Source organism: Pholis gunnellus (assembly GCF_910591455.1).
Source record: "Pholis gunnellus genome assembly, chromosome: 11".
NCBI classification, from domain to species: Eukaryota; Metazoa; Chordata; class Actinopteri; order Perciformes; family Pholidae; genus Pholis; species Pholis gunnellus.
The window spans coordinates 6,732,475-6,740,895 of record NC_136538.1 but is presented as its reverse complement, the minus strand read 5'-3'; positions in this window follow the sequence as shown (position 1 = coordinate 6,740,895).

Below are 8,421 nucleotides of genomic sequence, written 5' to 3'. Positions count from 1 at the left end.
CCCAGTTTGTAATACTGCAAACGCAAGGCCTTTAGCAGTGGGCTAGGCTCAATAATTATTATGAAATGGTTATGGAGCCCATTACCAATCATCATTCAGCGATAGATAATGACGTAACAGACATTTACTGATTATGTCAGCATAATCAACCTTAGGTACCACACATCAAAGGTGCTACATGCTCATATTCAATATAGAGTGTATGTTTACACCGAAGCATCGATTAAAGTAATGAGATGTTCTATGAGCAGCGTCTGTCAATACCTGTCCTGCTCCATTCGCTGTGTGACATTTACATGACTTTTAGAGCTCCAGTGCATCACTTCCACTATGATTTCCACGTCGTCTGCTTCCTTCTCCCCCCTAGACTCCTGCTTTAAAATACGGTTACTGTATTGTCTAACACTCACAGCTGTACACTAATCCTGGATTTTGCAGTCCCAGTGCTCTGCCGTTTCTCCTCTATGACCTTTTGTCTTTCAATTCCACTGACATTAGGATATGAAGGTAAGAATAATGGCAACTTTAAAATATGCAGTAAAACACCATCTGCTTATGCCTGCTGGGGTTTCTGTCACTTTCCACCACAACAAAACATTAAAACATTGAGTATTTTTGTTGGGCAAACGTTGGTTAACTGGCAAACCGTGTCAGGCAGTGTGACAAAATGGGTGAGAACACGTCATTTGTCCCCATGTTTCACTGCCACAGTTGTCAATAATTTAGCCATGCTTGTAAATTGTTTGTTTAGCCATAGTTCCACCATTGAGCTGTAACTAAAGACACATACTATCCAGGGTTTGTTTGTGTTTCCATTTGTCTGATTTTCTAGTTAAAGAAAAACATGTATTGTTTAGTTTAGTTACAGTATATTGCATAAGTTCATAAGTCTGTTACTTACCGTTACCGTAGTGCGGGGGCCGGAGGTATGGGAAGTTAGCACCTACCAAAAGAGGAGAAATGCGAGAAATGCACTCCAATCACCATGTAAATAATACATGTTGTGTGTTAACTGACTTGCTGAATGTTAGCTACCGTTAGCTAATCACCTGGTTTGACTCAGAGTTGGAGGATGTCTTAATCCCAGTAGCGTCACTGCTAGAGCTAATGTATAGCTGTCAATGGTGAGTAAATACTCAACATAGGCTGGCTGTTTGTTGAAAGGTAATGTTCTCCATTTCTACATGTGTTAAAGACAGAAGATAGGACTTGTTTAAAGGCACATTTGACGAAACGTATTTTCAAGTAAACTGCACAACACTGCCAGCAAACCAGATGATAGTTATTCCACTCCAGCGTTCAGCTCCGAGGCACCGCTGTCTCAGACACCATCATTCCAGATGCTCTAAAAAGCAGGGCCTTTAACGCGCATTAAACAACGGAGCGCCCTATAGATAAATTGAACTTGGCAGCTACAGCACTTGGTAATTAAGAGTAAATATGATTAGCAAACGCCCACTCACTTATGTGGGAAGTGAGTGAATGAAACTACTTGGTATTGACCTTAGCATATAAACACAGGGTTCTCGCTGCACAGTCAAATATATGCAAAAGCAATCGGACAGTAATAACTATACATTTCATTATGATCTCATTTACTTCAGCTAGCGAATATGCTAAAGAGCGGTACTAGTCTCTTCCCTGTCACAGGCTGTTGTTTCTACTGCACCACTGCTCAGTGCTAATCACATGACTTGTATTGTTCAAAACAATACAAGTCATTATTTATTTTCACTGAAGCAATCCCGCTATTTTGTGTCCGTATATATTGAGACGTATGTGCGTAATAAGCCGGATATCGTATGGTGAGCGGGACAGTGGTGGGAGATCGTTTGTCTTTGATGATGCACATTGAGTCGAGACTTGTCCCTCTGTAAGTTTAATTCAGCATCTGCACACAGACTCACAACACAGTCCAGCGAATGAGCACAGGAGGTGTCGGTATTCATACACACTGACAAACAATGAGATCAGAGAGGAGGTGAGTTTCACATTTATCTAGAACTGGGACAAATCAGCATCATCAGAAGACGACAGAGCGTTTCGGGCCCTTTTGTCCTGTCCTGTCCTTGAACGTTGAGTTAAGACACTCAACGTCTCTGCAGAAGCATTAACATGTAATTACAGATAAGTAACAACGTGAGTTTCTTTGTCCAAGCGGCGTAACTTTACTCTGCTGGGTAAATTAAAAACCCTTACAATTCTTGTCCCTGTGCACAAAACCATTAGATTGCATTTCATGACTATTTCAAGTACTGCTGTGAGACTGTGTTGTCATTTGTGTTCGCTGCCTGAAGATTCTGCTTGCGTTTGTGGCCTATTTCATTACCGTTCATTTTATGAATAGTGTTAATTCATAAAAGCTGCTGAGGCGTTGGTGGGTAGATTATTTTCAACAGCTTAGCATCATGCTAGCTATTTCAGCAGGGAAGTGATTCATTGTTTTTCCTGAAATGTCAAACCATATTAATTCCTTTAACCTTTCTGTTGATTCATTTTGTATTTCAATAACATTTGAATCCAGCAGGTCCTATTTAGAGGATTTTGCAATAATCTGGTTTCTTCCTTAGTTCCATAATGTTATGAGTTTATATTCAGGAGCTGCTGATATTTAATCAGGCTAAATCTCCCTGAACTCTTCGTGTTATTGGAGTAGAGCAACATTAAACCAGCAGTTTAAACTTAAGGCGTGTACCAAAGCAATGATATGCTAATAGCCCAACAGGCACCATTAGCATGTTCATACTTTTTGTAATGTTTCCTATGAATTCCTTTTGATGTATATGTTGCTGTGTCTGTAAATAGAGTCAAGCTCTGTATGTTGCCTTGAGCAGGATACTTCAGTCGCAAATTAGCACATCTAAAGTAATGACTGTGTTGTGATTGCCTGACCTGCAGGACGGGAAGCAATTCAGAATGACATTAATTATGTAAATCGATTGTGAAATGGCAATAAATACATTTGAAATAGCCTCCGCCATTTCTCAGGGGAGCCTCCTCCAGACTCCCCGTACACAGTTTACATTTCCGGCCTCTGCTAACACCACCCGCCCACCACAACTCCAGCTTTTGAATTTGCAAATACAATTTTTGAGTCTTTAAGAGATGCTTATTATAACAGCGTGCACATGCCCCTCGTGTGTTGTGGACATCGATCCAATTAATGCGATGGGGAGGACCACCGCTCGTTTATGAATCAGCACCTTCTCACTGTGACAGCAAAGGACATTCAAGATGACACAGACGGTTGCTTGCAGTGCATGTTTCAGACTGAGGTCAGCTGGTAGTTATATAATGATGACCGCTGCAGGAGAGTTAGCCAGAGTTAAATACAAACACTCTTGATTCTGATGGCGGATTTAGAAAGCAGCACTTGACTGGCATGAGATCACCCAGGGGGGAGGTGAGGAGACAGAAAATAGACAGCGAAGTGTGTGATGGATGCTTTTAAAGCCTGAAAGCTACGTATGAAGAGTGTATCTGCAAATGCCACGGATAGCAAAGATGAGTCTTTCTCTACGTCAGTCTTGGCATGCAGGAGGAGGTGTGTGTTGTGTTTTTGTATTGACTTCGAACCCGTTTGCGGTGTTGCACTGTGTACGGTCAGTGTTCAAAAGAGTGATCGGTGAAAAACCACCAAAGTGCTGCTGCACAGACATTACAGCTGCAACCTGTCTGGGGGAGAGGAGTCTGACAAATGTGTGTGTGTGTGTGTGTGTGTGTGTGTGGGTGTGTGTGTGTGTGGGGGGGGGTAAAAAACAAGTAAAATCTATTCCATCTCTTTGAAGCTGTATCTCAAGGCCAGTGAAAACACATAATACAAGGCTAGGGAAATAGAGCTGGGGATGTATTCACAGACACTGTTGACTACATACACATTTCTGAACAAATAGCAACCTCTCACATGCAGTACTGCATAGGGAAATTGTACACTTTTTAATTATTGATTCTTAATAATTTACCATGCTTATGCTATAAATGTGTGTTTTATTCTAAATGTGGAGAAAAAGTAGTCTGATTGTGTGATTTTTTTATTTTACAGCAGGTGGTAGGAGCCTTATTCGTCTTATTTTCTCCATAAAAGGTGGTAGACAAATAATTTACACTTTACACAGATGAACTTCTGAATATTACTTTTTTTGTTTTAGAAATTAAAGCTGCATTCATTGATTTTCTGGCCACTTGGGGGCAGCAGAACAAACAAACACAGCATTGACATATGTTCACCTTTAAGCCATTCATTTGTTATGGCTGTTGTATAAGTAAGCAATTGTCTAATGATATGGAGGAACATTAGCATTGGATTTCATTTTGTGGCCAATGGATGAACGTAGGTCCAACATGCTTTCTCATTTTAGCTCCTTTTTTGGTCTCCAGTCACTCCTGAAGGAAATATCTATATCTTTAACTGCAAAAACTTGAGAACCAATCATACAAAAAACGTCACGCTCCACACTGAGCTTCCTTGGGTCCTGAGCAAAACACCTGCCATGACATAGTTGCATTGCCCACCAACGCTAGAGCTCTACGCGTCACTTGGGTGCAAAAGCTCCCGCGAACATCGAGTGTGAGCGAGCTGTACCCAGCATGCCGTTCAGCGGTGTAAGGGGTCCTCTCTCAATACACTAGTGGGTACATAACACACTAGTAATAAATAAGTCCCGTAGATCTCAAGAGCTCACACTTACAAGTGTGAAGTCGATCGGATGAACATGTTGAGAAAATCGACAGACTGACCCACGAACAGAGTCTCCTTGCATTTAAGAATTAAAATGAATTAAAATTGAATTTATTGCTGATTTTTTTGCACTGCTGCGATAGGAAACAATGTTGAAGAGAGCAGAGTTTTGGGGGGCTGGAAAACCAAAACCAAAACCATGAGCTAAAGAAGTCCAAAACTGTGAGCTTCAGAGTCGGGTAACAATTCTTATTCATTTTTACAAGCCTCGAAAAAACACCGGGTGCAACAGCAGACCGCAGCCTGGCAACCAAACCTTTCTGACTCCATGCCTCCACTGGAGGGGAGAAACCTCCACTGGAGGACAATAGATCCGAAGCATCCAGTAATACCTCTACTGCTCCTCTGTGGCTCACTGTCAGTGATGACCTTTTATTGTCTCTCTATGGCATGTTAATACATGTTCTATTTTATATGAATGCACTGTGATATAAGGCTTATTCACACACACACACACACACACACACACACACACACACACACACACACGTCCATCTTATCCAATTACTGCCGGAGCAAGATATGGTTTACTGTGATTAATTATTTATAACTCAATGAAGCTGCAGCACATCTGTGTTAATTTGGAGTCTGCCCCTCTGAATCCCTTTTAAAAGATTATTTCTTGAGTTCAGGTGACAGCATTGCGCGCCGTGATTAAGTTGCTTCGGGGCAGAATTAGGGCACCGGTCTGTGACTCGCTGTGCTTAGAGTTTAATTATATCTGCCCTAGTAGCTGCACACGGAATTTGACTTGTGAGACATTAGAACAGCGGGATTGAGCTGGTTTTGAGGGGAAGCTCCTGACATTTGCTCACCACGGCCTAACCATGCGCCTGCACACCTCGTTTGCATGTGCCAATATTTATCTCTATTCCCCATTATAGGACATTTTAAAATTAGAGATTGCTTTCCCTGTTGAGCTTTTAGCTGATTTAGTTTTGATCTATATTTCATCTCACCCTGTAATAACCTTAAATGTGTCTTTCCGATGTCAAAGACAGAAAACGCTGCGTGACTCACACATTTTTATTCCTCAGACAGACAGCGGAGCTCCTTTGGCGAATTCTCAATGACACTCTGTAATGTCAGTGAGGAGGAAGGATGATATGAAATGATAGATTTCTCCATCGCTGAATGCCAAGTGTGATAATGTCAGTGGCAATCACTGTCCTGAGAGAGAAGCGTTACATGAAGTACACTGAGCTCCATCAAAGTAAACAGCTTATACCCAAAAGAGAGACCGGGCATGCACAAGCACTTTAGCTGCAATAAAAGGATTAAAGCAGATGTGCAGAGCTAACACTTTCTGTCTGCACCATCCCCTGCCCTCAACTTCCAAGTTCATCTTCTCCTCTCTGGTAATCCCTCGGTGGGAGCAGGGGGGTGATAAGGCACACGGCCGTTTGAGAGAACCGTTGGGCCGCTACAGCTATGAATGTGGTCAGGAGGCTCCTACGGTGCCACTTCAGGTGTGACAGGGCACTGAAATTAGTCAGGATCTGTCAAGCACTTTTGCATGTGTGTTGTCTAATAATTACAGTTGCAGTGAGCTGTGCCCTCCTCATAATCATCTGAACAGAGCAGGTGGAAGCGGTTTGCTGGGAGACAGACCCACACATTTAAGAATTTGAAGGGAAATTCTGTTAATAGGACTGTAACACATTAGTTTATATAGTAATGAATACATTGGGATCCATAAATGTGTTTTTTTACAGTCTAACTAAAAGTGTCAAAACACACAAGTTCATTTGTGTTATGTGCAAGTACAAATTGTTAAGGCTACAGAAAACAAGCCTGTCACCTTTGCCTCCCCTGTTTCCAGTTTTTATGCTAAGCTAAGCTTACAGTTGGCTGTCTGGAGAGTCCTATTTAGCATACAACCATGACAGGGGTATACAGTTTCTCTTCCAACTCTCGGCAAGGAAGTGTGCTTTCCGAAATGCCTTTAAACCCCGCTCTGCACTGATCTCTGTGACAGCTCGGTAATGATTCACTTCCTTGTGTTCTGCCTTTTTATGCAGGACTTTATTAATTTTCCCATTTGAGATGAGCATTGTTTCGAATGAATGGCTACCTTTCCAGGCGAATGCAGAAATGTAAAAAGTCAGCCAACGAACACTTGTTTCGTCTGCTGATGGGCCCTATCTTCCGCGGAGTGCTCACAAGAGACAAACGGCAGTTTAGTCTCAATGAACCTACTCGCTGCAGCGTGAGATTATTGAATTAAGTGTAGATATGTGGGAGTGGTGGGACAACCTGTGCAGAGCTCTCTCATGTCTGTATCGCGGATGTTTGTGAAAGTGAAAAGCCAATTAAAAATGCATTATAGACCCCATTCACAGTACAGTGATAGTACAGTAATTACATCTTGGGTATGGGGGGGGGGGCACCGCAGCGGTTGCTTGTGTGCATGCGAGCAGAAGAGCGCTGTGATTGAAGGCTCATATGCTCAGAGGTTACCTTCACTCAAGAAGCTGTTATGTTCATTTCCTCTTTTCAAATTCAGATGTCACAGTGCTTTGATTGAGAGGTTGACCTCTAGTTGCAGAAGCTCTGACCGGAGGTAGAAAAAGAAAAGAGGAAAATCAATAAGAGGCATCTGTCTTGAAGTACTTCTGGAGATTATGTCAGCAGTCAGCACCAGAGGCTATAGAAAGAGAGCCGCCTGCAGAGAACATCTCGTACCATATATAAGAAGGATCTCTTGTCAATGAAGCCCTTTTCGGTCATTCACAACACATTTTTCAATTGGTTATTCCCAATGATGAGCGCCGTTGACCAATTTTGCTGCTTATTTTGAAGTGTTGCTAGCCCGAGCGATACACCCATAGATCACAGCTGAGCTGACGCAACTGTTTTGCAATGTAGCAGCATTATTACGCCGCTGTTCTCCTGCAGCGGTATTTGCACTGAAAGGTCAAAGCAATGTGACGACGAGTGACGAAATGTTCCAGGCGCTTACAGCGGCCGGGACTTGGTACAAAGCCCTTGGTATAAGAGGACACATTTTAATGGGCTACAAGTGCCAGTCTGTGACATAAATCCTGGCAGCTGTGATTACATCACGTTAAATACCTGCAGACATGGGAATGAACCATGACCAGTGGATGGCCACAATTACCTGCAGCAGAGTTCAAACTTTCCCAGAGTGTGTGTGTGTCGTGCGCATCCCTTGTGTTATTCGAGAGAGTTTGGCTGTTTCCGATCAACGTGTAGGCACTGAGAAATGAGGTCAGACAAACAGTGTCGCCGCGGGAGACCCACATCTGAACAGGGTGACATTTGTGGACACAAGAAGGGGAGGAAGAGGACCACCTCCAAATGTCACCGGCGGTGCGGACGCATGCACAGCAAAAGAGAAAAAAGTCAGCAGAGTTGCTGTCATGTTGACGACTAGTGCATGCGATACTGTGGGTCGTTGGGAAGTGACTTGACCACTGTCGGGCCTTCCCATAATGATGAAAGTTCACTTTTGTGGTACTTCGGATCCTGAAAATGCACTTTTTCCTTTTGGAACCTCCTTTTTCTGTTATCCACACACTTGATCTCCTATCATTCTTCCACGGTTCCACGGTCCTTGACACGGTTATGAAAACATTCACACACCATGTATCCTTTCATACGGCAGGAGCACAATTAGATTCACCTGTGGGGCTCCAGTGAGCAGCTGTGGTGTGCGAACA